Source organism: Fringilla coelebs, assembly GCF_963513975.1.
Source record: "Fringilla coelebs genome assembly, chromosome: 7".
In the NCBI taxonomy this organism is placed as follows: Eukaryota; Metazoa; Chordata; class Aves; order Passeriformes; family Fringillidae; genus Fringilla; species Fringilla coelebs.
The window spans coordinates 30,866,674-30,881,493 of record NC_140035.1 but is presented as its reverse complement, the minus strand read 5'-3'; positions in this window follow the sequence as shown (position 1 = coordinate 30,881,493).

Below are 14,820 nucleotides of genomic sequence, written 5' to 3'. Positions count from 1 at the left end.
CCTGCCGCATGTCCAGAGGACTTAGATATATAGCTAAAAGGCCATAGCTGATTTGTGAGGTGTTTCCAGAAGCAGGGGAGTTGGCAGGTAGGGGAAACTCATCGTTTTCTTCTAAATTTGCCACCACTTTGCTGATGATCTTCCCAACATGCTTACTAAAGTAAGTCTGTGCTCAGGGTTTTTCCCCTTACAATACTGATGTCCAACATAATACAGTAGCTTGAGCACTTTGATTTTTACATCTAAGATGCTGCTAAAAAAAGCCTCAAATATTTTTATAAATACTCCACTAAATCCAAATTTTATCAGATTGCTTTGTAAAGCCCCTGTAAATATATTTTTAAAGATGCTGGTCTTTTTTTCAGGTTGACTGGCTCACCAGAGTCTTTTCACAACATTTACAGATTTCTGATGTATTTAGGATGTTTAATAGCTGGAAGTTGTATGAGAGGAGTTGCCAGTTTTACTTGGTACACCTCCGACTCAGCAGTCTTGCAGCAACAATTTACACAATGGCACAGCACACCAGCCATGGATTTGAGACCAGGCCTGACTATTGGTCACTGGCAGAATGAACACGGACATTTGAATTAAGAAGACATATATTTATTTTATAGTCTTCCTAGCTAAAGTTTTTTCAGTAGATAAATTCCATAAGCTTTCTTAAAAATATATTACTAATATAATTTCTCTAGTTATTATTTGAATGAAGAAATACAAATACTAAACTATTTTTTAGATTTTTAAAGTTTCTGATTTAAATACAAAAAAATTTCATTCAAAAGGCATTCTTCAAAGTATTTATAATAAGACAGGTGTCTAGAACAAAAAACCCCTTATATTTAATTTTTCTGGCAACAAGGGCAACAATTAAACTATTAGATGCAAATAGCAGGAAATATTTTCATTATTGGTAAGTGCATAACTATGATGTCAGTAATAGTCAAAGACACACTTTCAGGAAAAACACAGATTAAAAAATAAGAGAGGATGTATTTTGGCTTTAAACAACTGCCCACATCAGTGGCAGCTTCTTTAAGCACTGTGCTTATAATAGAGCTGCTGAATGTAGAACAATAGCAATTTTACCAAATAATACTCACAATTGTCATCATGGTTTAACCAAAGAGGCATGAATCATAGTGAGAGACCTCATGCACACTCAGATCTTACACTCAGCTGAGAGGTTTCATGAAGTTTAATTATCATGCTGTTGCCACTCTTCATTAAGACACACCTCTTGGTGTGCAAAGTGGTTTTTTATTCATTCAGCTCCCACAAAGCCAAGCAAAACTGGAAAGAATATATATAATCTGTGTCTTTTGAAGGGTGAAGCTCAGAAGCCTTTACTGCACTGCCCCCTGCTATGACTTAGGCATGGGAAGCTGTGGCTCTGCTGCTCATAACCCCACATGTTCAACTCCCAGAACTGCCATCTGTACTTGCTGACACTCCAAGTTTGCAAGGTTCTTGCACAGGGAAACAGGCAGAGGTGGGATAGAAAAGTCTCCCAGGTGTTAATCCAGACCTGTTCCGGTCACTTATATATTATCTATACCTACTAACAGTCATTAACTAAACATCTACTCCCTCCCACTTTCTCTAAGATCCACAGTGGGATGGTCTTATGAGATTTATTTCATTCAGACTTCAAAGTGACAGCTCCTGTTTCTCAGGGTTAGATGACAGATCAATCATTTTAACCTGAAACAATCATTATTTTCAGAGCTAGGCTCCTGTGACAAACTCTTGTGAGAAAACCATGCAGAACCTCCAGCAAATTCAGAATTGAGAGGGTTGTTTGCAGAAGCTAGAATTATCTAGCTTCTACACAACTCCAGCTCAGGGAGCTGAACCAGCTCTGTGTTCCCATAAGCAAGCTAAACGTTTGTAACTGATAAGTGATAGCCTGACCAGTGACCAAAACAACTGAAAATCATACCTTATATTGTTATGCCATATGTTACAGGACAACTGGTTTCAACAAGAGACTTCTTTTGTCCTTTTGTCATAAGAAAACACTGTACCCTAAACTCAAAAAAAGAAAACATCTTGTACCAAATGAGAAAAAAGTAATTAAAAGAAGTCACCACATCTACTTAGGGACAAGTGGATGTTTTGCACCCAAATGTCAAGAGTACCATTTCTGCAAACTGCCTATATCATACTGCACATTCACTCTCAAGAGAGAGTATTATTTACTTGAACTGGAACACTGTGTTGAGGAAGGGACTGAAATGAGTCTGGAGGGTAAGATAACAGCCTATCTGCAATTTAAGCTCATTTGGTTTGTTTTCTTCATTAGAACTTACTGCAGTTTTTCTTCTATCGTGTCTCATTGTTCTGTTACTAAACAATAAAAGAATGCTTTATAAACAGAATTTTGTTTCCTGTGTGTATTTTAGTATGTAATATGAAAAAGCTGGGATTTGTTATTTTTCCCACAGCCTTCTAATACCTATGAATTTTGCATTTATTCCTTAATTCATTGTTAAGGAATTTTGATACATACAATAAAATCAAATATGAACACAAGTCAGACAGTATTTGTATCCCTTAAAAAAAAATCATTTGTTAGAAGTAAAAGGTATCCTTCTCTTAAATAACTCCTATTGGAGGTAATGGTTGACCTCTTTAAGACAATCAGATTTTGATATCCCTGTTCACCTTTCTGCAATGTTTTATTCTGATTCTATGCCAAGAAAATACTTTAAAAAACATTTTTAACTTCAGGCACATATTTAGTTCCCATTAATTTCAATTAAATAAAGACCAAACAAAAACATTTCTAGATTTAAGACAATGTTGAAAAACTTCTTGGAATAGAAGTGAATCAGGGAATACAAGTTTCTTTTGACCTGCCACTAGCTTGAATTGAACAACCTGTAGTATCAGTGATCCCACAGCAGGAAAAGGGAAGAGCTTCAGTTGCACTATCAATTTCTGTTTCTGGGTGTCTCCAGAACAGTCTTTATAAAAACATGTTTGTCTTTGGAGACCAAGATACAGTTATGTTCAAACCAGCCACAACTTGAAAGCAATTTTTTGGAAGGTAAAGCATAAAGTACAAGATGTACTTAGAATGACGTGGTGAAGGAAGCATATGCCAACAAACAAAATCATTTTTTTGAACTGTTCTGGAGTTATGCAAATAACATGCACTTCAACAGCCATCAATTGTGCAGCCATTCATCTTGCAGGTAGAGCTCTTCACCCATACACAGCACCCTGTGTGAACAGGGCTCTGCACTGGGGCGTGACACTGAGCCAGATACATCTTTAGCAAAACCTGCAGAGATGAGTCTGACACACAGTTCTGAGCACCAGAAAAACTTCATACTACCACCTGCCTGTATTTGATGTTAGACAGTGATTAACTAAGTTGCCATATCTTATTAAGAATAATAAGCCAGGCTTTTTCCCTTTGCAATGTCATTACCATAACCCTTTGATGTTAGTACTATATTGATTATTTACAATAATAATGACAACATAATCATCTAGTAATTAGTCATCGTTCTACAAGTACTTAGCCTTCAATTCTCATAAATCCTAACCTTAGCTTTCAAAGAACAGTTTACCCATCAGACTCAATCAGACACCTTCTTGTCACTGCTGGTATATGCCTTCACTAACACAGTAAACTTCAACTAAGAGACAGGGAAAGCTGTTCCCACAGAAAGCTTTGTCCATCTTCAAGCTATTTTCTTTAAGGGTGACAAGCACAATAATATATTTAAAAATTTTAAAAAACCCAAAACCTGAAAAATTCAGTTTGTTCTGAAATGTCTTTTATAAGGGCTCTAATAAAAATATTCATATTAATATTGTTTTGTTAATTTTCTAACTAATCTGAAGTGAAAGTTCAGATAATACCACAGAAAGCACTCTCTCTGTTTCATTAATGACACTCAGGGCTTGAATCATATTCCAGAGATACTGCCAGGGAGACCCTGCAATGTCCAAAATGGAACGTGGAATCTGCTAGCAGAAATATATTTATGTAGTGTGCTCAGGGACTGGACACAAACTCCTCTGCCTCAGAAAGTTCTTCAAAGCCTTTGGCCCCAGAGGAAGTTTTAGCCCTCAGCTTCAGCTCTGTGCAAACACTGTTCTAGCAGAGCTGGAAACATGGCTTACCTGTTTCTGCAGAGCTCTTATTTTTTTAAATATCTTAAGCACAAATCTACTCAGTACCCTTAATCATCTAACAAGAAAACACACATATGACTGATAACTTGCTGCTATCTAATACTTCTCCACCCTATTATTATGGCTAGCACTCCCAAATGGATGATCATTAATAAATTAAGGGAACTGATACAGAAAGTTAGCAACATCATGGGGTACTGGTCTTATGAAGCCTGGCACGTGAATCTTGAGGTAACAAGAATCCTTTCCTGACACATTAATGTCAGGAAAAAGGGAAAATAATTTCAAACAACTTAAAACAACTAGGAGAAGGAAAAAAATCTGAAGAAGTCTGTATATTACTGGTACTGCCAAGAACAGATATATAATAGCTAAATTCTTAAACTACACCACATGGGTTCTCACACAGAAAACATAAAACAATGGCAAGATCAAAGGATTTGAAATTGTCTTAATACGGTACATTGATTTTTTTTTTCTGTCCTCAGCTGGGGCTGAGGGAGGGCTCTTGCTTCACTACAGAAGAGGTTGACTTAAGTTGCTTTTCAAGGTAAATTTCAAGTAGTCTTTTAAATCTATGGGCTGCTCACTAATTATGTCTTCAGTCCTTTAAAACACATAACTGCCCATTACTGTATTCAGTAGAAATACTCAAACATTAATTATGCACGTGCTTCCAGGTGTTTTCAGGATGACAATCCATGCCAAAGTCAATTAAGTATAGGGCTCCAAAGTGGTTGGGAAATTATAAAGGATAAACAGGCAGAGGATGTTTCTTAAGTGAAGGTGCAATTCTGGAAGTCAGACATGGTCAGAAGCATTGTTGTGATGTGTTTAACCTTGCGAGCAAACAGAAGAGTTGTTGTAACCTATAATTATGAGAGACAACGTTGTCACAATTAAACCTCTAACTAATGTCTATTTACACAATATTCACATCCATCCTGAGGAGCACAGGTTTTTCATTTGTGAATTCCTTTCTTCTGTAGTCTTTCTGTTTTGACCACATTCTTATTGCCAGCAATCGATTTCATACCTCCCCTTGCAAAACAAGTGTTTTGTTTATGCTTTGTCCATAACAAGTTTCAAGACAGTGATTAATTTAGATGAAAAACTTCACAGCAACTACATGTTATGTAGGGTCAAAATAAGTTGCCAAACATAGGCATCTGACTCAAGAGATCCTGTGAAAGTAAAACATCCAAATGGCAACTATAACATAGGTCCTGCAAGAGACCTGAGCTCTACAGGTGTACTAATTGAGTGGCAGACAGGACGGCCTCTGTCATCTCATATGGTAATGGATGTCTAAATTTAGAAAAACAGATCAAATTCCCACTTTATAATAACCTTACTAAGGCTTTTGTATCTTCAGGACAGCACGTGTTTGGCAAACTTTTGTCTTAGAGTACTTTGCCAATCTTTCCACACTGAGATTCAGCAGCACTTCTGGACTAGGTTTTACAGCAGCTACAGGGAAGAACATAGGTCCAGGGAGATTGAGAGCCACCTTCAGTTTTCCCAAATCTACTTCAGATTGTAAAAGTCTTTGTGTCCAGCATTTTCCACTGGAAACTCCGACACACAACCAATTGAAACGCTCTCACTTAGTAGCAATTTACATGGTCAGAGTTTGGCCAGCTTTCTCCAGGATGATCCCTTGGAGCCAAGAGAACCTTTGGATGGAGTCTTAGTGGGGAACCTGACAGGTTTTTAGGAGGCAGTCTGAAAGGAGAAAATGAGGCCTCTACTATATATGAGCTCCTGCTCTGGTAGTGAATTGTAGTTGTAATTGGATAAGGTACTGACTAAGAAGGTAAGAATCATCCCAAATTGTCCAAGGGAACATGCCTGTCTTCACAACCATTACTCCTTAGATAGTTAAATACATGGCTATAGGCTGTGGGAATCACTGGAATAAAATATTTGAGATCCTTAACATTTTGTACAGAAACCTAGACTTGGAGATTTATAGGAAACCATCAAAAGAAGTATTTCATTAATTGATTCAAGACATGAGATCCATTCTTGTGATTTTTTAGGTACAGCCATTTAATTAGAAAAATTACATCATTAGGCTCTGATATGTCAAATTAATGAATGTAAGATTCAGTAAATTCAAGGTTTATTACTTTCTCAAAAATGCACAGCCCAAGGATAGGGCATAAGGGGACAAGAAGGCTGGGCATTTACTTAAGTAGGAAGGCTGAGGGAAGAAAGAAAAATGAAAACTGTACCTGCCAATTTGCACATGATCTGATCTCCAGTGAGGCCTGCAGGAAGCAGAAGGCAAATGGGAAGAAAACCAGCAAAACAAAGAAATCAAGTCTTTGGCACACAGGAAGACAAGACCACGAAAGAGACTAACTGCAGCGAGTGACCAGGAGCGCGGGTGCCGGCCCCTTCTGGATTTTGATCTTAGATTCCGTGCTGACTCACCACGTGGCCGCCAAGCAATGGCTCCACCTTCGTGTTTCAGTTTCTTCTAAGAAGGCGGCTATTTATCTATTAGCCTTACGGACTGCTGTAAAGATAATTAATAAACGTTTGGAAAGTGCTTTGAAGATGAAAGGCCAAATTCACAGTAGGAGGGCATTGAGCTGATTTGTTCATTCCTTTGCATCAAAAATGGTCTATGCTTAGAGAGAGCAAGCAAGAAATTGCCATTTGTTATTGCCATCTACTCCCTTCTCTACCTTCTACCTGTTTTCACCTATTACTATACTGTGTTTAGTTAATGTTTGATTCAAGTAAATCATATGTGTACAACTATTTATCAGCTAATCATGTGCCCAACTGATTGTCAGATTAGATTCCAAGAGTAAATAATATACAGGGGACTGTTGATTATCATATATATGACAAATATATTTAGCACTGGTCATCAGCTCTCTCAAATTAGGACCATTTTTAAGAGTTTTTTCCTACCTTAGCATCAAAGTAAACTGTTGATGACAGGTGTTTGTTAAAATTTTGTATTATTAAATATATTCATAAAAATCACCACAGTCTGACTTTCCCTAACAATTCCTCTGCTCAAGACTGAAGTCTTTCAGGAAGGCAAAATAGTCTTATCTGTTAGGCCATTGCTGTTTTATGGCTGCCATAAATCAACTGCAATTTCCATCCAACTTAATATGCCTGTCTTTTCTATGAATCTACTTAAGGTTTTGTGTGTCAGGTTTTATAGATTCAACTATCTATGAAATCACAACTTGACCTAATTTGGTAGTGTTGCGTAACAGAAGAAAGCTCACTTGAGAAAACGCATTAGCCATCCTGAAATAAAGTTTATTTCTAAATTATTCAAACAAATTATTTCATAAGTATTTTGAATTATATTTTTTGTTTGTTGAAAATTAAGATTTGCTCTGTTTGGTCAGGTACTGCCACTGACTAAAGTATATTACCATGATCTAATATAGGAATAGAAAAGTCAGTTATTCAGTGTGAATTAGGACATGAAATATCAGATATGCCACACTAATCAAGTGACTAGTCCACTTCTGTTTCTCCTCTAAATAATCAGTGAATAAGTCATATTTTTAATTCTAAGAACTAGAAAGACTAATGAAAGGCAAAAATATTATTAAATTCCGAGATGAAATTTACTTATAGAGCTTAATACATTTATAATTCAAGGCAACCCAGCGAAAAATAATTTGACATCTCTGCAAGATGTTCAAATGGGAACACAATCAAGGACACACATAGGTTTTGTAAAAAAACTACAGCAAGTTGTACTTATTTAACAAAAAATAACAGCTAGTTTAAAAAATACAGGCTGCATCCCCAAACTATAGAACACAATTGCTACTTTTCAAGAACACCACGTATAACATGACTTGAGAAGTTGCAGAAAGTGACATTGCATCTAAATATTCACATGTGAATATGAAGGAAAAATAAGGATATTTTTGTGGCTTAACTGGCTTAACTGAAAGTTGGATGGAAGCGCTGATAATTCACTGCTTGCTTTCTCCCCACTGATACCAAAATGAAATTATATAGCAGCGTGCTAACCAGTAATCCCAGTAATCTTGGATTCCCCCTGCCTGGGGGACTTGTCACTGACGCTAGTGCTGTCTCTCCCTCCAGTCTTGTTCTGGCACCATGGGGTTGAGCAGCAGCTACAGGGCCTGGCTAGGAAAATAGGGTACATGCTCAGAAAGCTCATGGTAAGATTTATGCTGCCAAACCTACTGGTACCAATGCTGAACTCATGCTGCACAAGCTCCCAACTCCAGGAAAAGCATATCAATAGCTTGTCATATTTTCCTCTAAGTTTTATCAGCACCTCACTGTCTGCAGAGTGAGAACCCACTGGTCAGCCTACGTTTTGTTCTATCACAGGGTTTTTCAGTGTCTTTCCAAACAAGGGCATTTTTTGTCTTAATTTCCTGTGCTATAAAAAGGGAGAGATTTTCTAAAGTCTTCTAAAATTTTTGTATGAATAGTGTCCTGCACAGTAAATTCAGAGTGCTGTCATATGCAGGCATGTCTAGTTTTATGTCCTTCAATTTTCTCATCTATAGAATGAGGATTTTTCTATGTATCACTAAGATGTTAAATTAATGAGTGTCAGTCAAGTATTCTGAAAACTTGAAAATGGAGACAGCATTGAATTAGTTTCCTAATTAGTTCCACCACATGCATACTTCATGAAGTTTAACTCTGCAGAGAGACCAGGGAGGAGGAGGTGTGGAACAGTGGTTATGGTGAGTAGGGTGATATTAAATTAATGACCATTATAAGCAGATGATAGTTTATCAACTGACTAATGTTGGCTATTTGTTGGGAATTGGTTTTATAGAAAATATGTAATTCAGTTTACAGATAGACTGTACTAAAAATGAGCTCCTTCCCCAATGGTACCAGTCAAGTTCATTTGTGGCAGGATGCTGAGCCCTTCTTAAAATCCAAGCAAGAAAAAGAAAAGCTTACAGACAGCTTGGGCACTTTGCAGGATTGACATGTCATGATTTGTCACACTGGTAACACCTAAAACATATGTTTGCACACTGTCCACAGTACTGGGTGTTCCTCAGAACACAGAGCACATGGACAAAGTATTGGGGCTACCACTGTATTTTTCCTGACCTGCTTGGTCAGTATATATATATAAATATATATATAGTAACTAAAGAACTACTGGCCAGCTAATATCCAGTGTGTCCGACCTTACTGTAGTTCCCCCAGGAAAGAAGATCCTTGTGTAATGAGTAAAGAGGTGCTAAGTTTAGTCAGACTTCACTTTCTCTGAAGGTTCTTCAGAGCCCTCTCCTCACTGCATGCCTTGCAGGCGTTTGCTGTGTGCTTTCTGATATGACACAGCTTTTTGGTGAGCAGTCTGCACAGAAATTGTGGCATGAAGTGCAGTTGTTAGAGCAGTGACTGTGCTGCCATACAGCAAAGCTCATAGCTGCAGGATCAGAGGGGACAATAGGAAATGTGGAGTGAGTAACAGTAACATCAGAAATGCAAGATGCAAGCCATTTATTTTAGGTATTAGAAAAACATGGAAATTAATGAATGGCCGGAGTAGGACAATGGAAGTGGTTTCACTGGCCAGGTCGAAGTAAACAGTGTGATAAAAGCATGAAAGGAAGAAAAACAGATTAATTGATCTCAGTAGTATTGTCAGCATGGAAGAAGTAAGGAATTAAATTTCTGTAGCTAAGCATGCAGAAGAAAATAAAGTATACTGCAAATAAAAATGGTATGGTACGCACTGTCCTTGTTCTCTCTCTCCACTATAACTTCACAGAGGACAAACAGAATTTTTGTTGCAGCCTTGGGGCCGACTGATAAGCATAATCTTTGTATTGGACTCCGTGGCAGATCAGTAAATAAGGGAAACGGGGTTTAACTAGCATTCCACACAGGTCATCTCACAGAAGCAGGAGATGAGAGCAGGCTCAGTGGAAAGAAGGGTCATGAATTAAAAGAAGACCTTGCTGGTAAACATTAGGCTACACTGTGGCAGGTTTTATAGACCTTGTGAGATGCTAGAGCTTTTCGAGCTTTTCTTGATCTCAAAAACATTTCAATACTAGGACAATTCATACTGAAAAAAAGCTCAAAAGGTCTCTTCCCTATTCTCCTGCTCCAAGCAAAGTCAGCTATGAGATCAGGTTACTCAAAGCTTTATCCAGTTCCAAGGCTGGAGACTGCAAAATCTCCCTGAACAACCCGTTCCACTGCTTCTCTGTCATCATCTGCATCTTCTTTTATCTCATCTGAGAAATTAATTAATGTTTCCAGTTGCCAAATATCACCTATATCTGTTCCTGGTTCATCCAATAGTGGCACCTTGGAATTTTTTATTCTGCTAAGGAGTCATAACTAGCTGGTTAGTTGGTTTTTTTTCACTGTTCATACAGTATGGGCTGTGGCATTGTGTGGAGAATAAGAACCAAGGAAGATGATGCTGTGCTAAAAATTTAACTCCTCACCTTTGTTCAGGGAATCATAAAGCATTAGAGGATGGCCATATTATGAACAGTCTCACAGTCAGTATATTCAAATTCTGTAGGCTGAAAGGCTCTAGTGCAGTGCTTTTAGGAGAACCACCTGACTTCTGTACAAGCTGAAAATATTCTCACTGTCATCAGAACAAAGATTTCAGTCCCCAGGGATGTTTTACGAAAGAAAAGAAGCAGCTGTACAAGCATTCCTGCCAAAATAATCCACAAAACATAACTATCAGTAATTGCAGTAAATGGCTGCATATTTTGCTTCTGAGAACCACAGGGAATCAAAATGAGAGCAACAGCTGTGGAAGAAGCCATTAAATCATAGGGGAAATAGAAAAGGACAGCAAGACACTCCATGATAAAGATTTTTCTTAATTTTGAGGTATGCCTTTGTGCCCTCTGAGACAGAGGTCAGGCTGCTCATCACCTCAGCAAATTAAAAATCAGCAACGTCATTTGGGTACCAAACCAAACAATGATAAATGTTCTTCCCACACCTATGCACAAGGTGTGGCACTGATCTTTCATCAAATCTCTGTTTGCAGGAAAACAGCTTGCTAGATAAAGCTACTGCCTAGCAAGAGCATTTCATAATGACCACTCTACATCTGGCTGGGTTACCCAGGAAATTTCCTCTAATGAATAATCCCTCCTATCTGAAGTTGGCATGTTTTGTATAATTCTGCAGACGCTGCAGGGTGCTCAAGGACAGAATATTGGCCTGATTACACCACACTCCCTCCTCAGACATAATGCAGAATTTTCAGTCAGGATGTTGCAGCTGTTCCACCGCTGTGCATTGCAGTGTTATGCAACAATTAAGGCCAGGAAATGGAGATTACTTCATACCTAGTGCAGAGTGGGTGATGACTTTTAAATATCCTCAGAAGTAAAGTTTTATTTTACAATTAAACAATAAGCAAATAAACACATGAAGCAACGGCACTGAAGTCAAGCAGGAAGTATCTTAATGACTTTCAAATATGAAGAACTGAAAGTACAGTCTAACATCAAATCAGAGTAACACATGGAACATGAATTAACCAGAGCTGAGTTTACCAGAAATATTTCACCTATTGGGTCATACAGAATATGCTCCACAGGCAGTGAGAGTTACTTGATCCAAACACACAGTACACTGATGAGAAATAAACCATAAAGAATTAAACAATAAAATGCTTTGCTATGCATGAGCACTGTTCTGAAAATCAGAAATTGACAGATATATAATAAATAAAACCTTGCAAAAAGACCTATTTACCAGATAAATATATATTGCAAAATCTTACTTTTAAAGATGAACTAGTTAGAAAAAACATGAAAAATTAATTGTGTTAACGTCTAAGCAGAATGCCCTGCAGTTATATCTCAGGAAAACTCTAGTAAATGCTTCTGTGGAAAAACAATATTCTAATGCTAAAAAGTAAATGCAACAAACCTCAGGGAATCCAGTTATTTTTAATTAGTCACACTAATTAGCACAGTGAAAGCCTCAAAATGAAGATGATAGCCAAAGCTTAGCATTGCCAGCTGCCTATCTTCTGATACAAGACAACTGAGACTACACTGGCACTTGTGCAATTGCTAGAATACTGAACAGCCAGCAGTAGTGAGTATAATGCAAGATACTGTGCTTTTTTGTGGTTGTTGTTCACTTAACAGGAACACTTGACCCTGCAGTATAAGATCTCTCAGATTCACCTAAGTTCATGACATTCTGGTCTGCCCTACAACAGCCAGTACAACAGAGGAGATTTCAGTAGCTGTGCAACTCACTATTCCTTTTGTACTCACAACTACAGGAGAGTTAGGGGCTTAAATTAATTCTCTTCCAATAATTATTGAAGTATGAGATTTCATTCTTCTTATTTAACTGTATTCTATGACAAAAAAATACCATTAGTGCTCAGAAAATTAGTGTATTAAAAAAATCAGCATTTCAAAACTAAGAATTTCTACTGGATTACATTTCACCAACCATGAGCAACATATACATTTTCAGTTCTAAATATATTAAACCACTCAGTGCTTTTTGTGTTATAAAATTAAATTTAAAAGAGGCAACAATCTCTACTAGTTGGATGTCTCTTTCAACCGTGCTTCCAGTTCTGATAGAGTCGTAAATAATTCTCCCACATGTCAAACACACAGTATCAGTGAAGTGCCAGATCAGAAAGATAACTACTGTCAACACTGCTAGCAAACATCTTGCCAATCATCTAGCAAGTATTTCCTCATTTTTGTTCTGCATAGGGTTAGATATGCAGGCAGAATAGATAGTGCAACCTGTCATTAGAAGGTCTGCTGGGAAGAAGCTGAACACTACAAACCTCCTTTTCCTCCACTTCCCTATCTACATGTTGGAACAGAAAACCCTTACCCTCAGTTTCCTCAGCTTTGTCCTCTGCATCGGAATATGAGACACACTCAAACTCTGCAATGGCAAGAAACTGAATTGTTCAGTAACTAGAGGCAAATGTTCAGCTTTCTTCATCAGCTAAGTGCATGATGCAGCCTGGTCAAAGAAAAACACCTTCAGTTTGAAAATCTAAAAGCAGCTTGAGCACTGACTATACTGTCAAGATAATATACTGAGGTATACATTAAGTACTGAATATGCTTGCCAAGATAAATACTAAAATATCCTGCATGGTTTTGGAGTGGAGTAGTGCCTGAAAGAAAATAGCAAACTGCAGTGGTATCAGATGCATATTTAGGTCTGATTCATTACATGTGAAATTTCCTCCTTTGCTGTTCTGCTGTTCTGTTTGTAGAAATTTTAATTTTGTCCAAGTGTTAACTTACTTGAGTTTAGGTTTCAATGACTTCTGTAAACTTGAAAAAATATTATTTGAGTTATCCACGATGACTTAAAAATCCTTTTCAAAACAGCATCTGGCATCCTCGGAGGTCATCAAGCCCACGACAAAATTGTGTATCAGCAGGCAAGAGAGATCAGATGTGAAGCAAGAACAATACCTCTTAAGGTATAAAGCTATTTAAAATTCTTTGTGGTTTTTTTGTTGGTTTGCAGGGGTTTTCAAGTGCTTAATATTGTCTAACATCCACCATATTTGTCCTTATTTGACAACATAAATACATATGAAACATAGAATTCTGCAATATAAAGAAATGCTACTAACAATAAATAGAATATATAGAATTATTTTCTAATGAAGTAGGCTTATGTGCATATATATAAACTTGTATTTCTGTATTCATAAACTTATCCACAGTTAAATTTATACAGATGAGACCTGAAATTTTATTAAATCTAATGCAAATCCCCCAGCAGCAAGATGTTCAAGACTGTGCTGCTTAAATTCCCTGCAAGAAGAATGCAATAACCCAAATAGTTCTTCAGCACCTAAACCTTGCTCATCTTGCTTTGTAATCAAGTAATTTGATTCATATTATCTACAGGAGGAAAGCAGCAGAATTTAGCTTTGCAGAGTACTATTAATTTAAACAAGCAAGATGAGGATCACATATCCAAGTTCTTCTGTAATAAGATGATAATGACTTTATTACAGTTTAAAATACTAAATATGGGAGTAAACAAAAAATAAATGCTTTTTTATTGTTCTTATTCAGAACAAGAATTTGTTTTCCCAGTGTCACCTCTGAAGAAAATTTTCCAATTTTTCAGTCATTCAAATAATATATTTTATTCTGCAGGGTGTTAGCTGTTTTATTAAAGGGATAAAGGCAGAGCACTGATGGAGGAAGAATCCAGTCTGCTGGAGTCTAGTTTAGTGCATGATTGAAAATAAGCCTAGCAAAGTCTCCTGGCAACACTTTGTGGAAAACACAGTAAACAAATAAGTGTAAGTTACATGAACAGTAACTGAATGCTAAAGCCTTCATTTCTTAGCCAAAAATACTTCCAATGCCTCTGTGTGCAGCTGAGGAGGAGCTGTTGCATCCATTTCAGTGACAAACAATATGTGTTAGGCTGTATTTGGTGGACATACTCAACAGGGGATTAAGTCAATTAAATACTTCAGATAAAAAGCAAAATTAAAAAAAAGGAGCAATTATTGTCTTCCTCTGATTTTAAAGGGATCATGACCTCCTTCTATTTAATACCATTTTAAATCAGATACCTTAATGTAGTCTGTGTAAGTAGCTGTGTAAGTAATGGGTAAATCTGATAGTTGCAAGGACTGTGAGGCCTCTTCAGCAAGTGTTG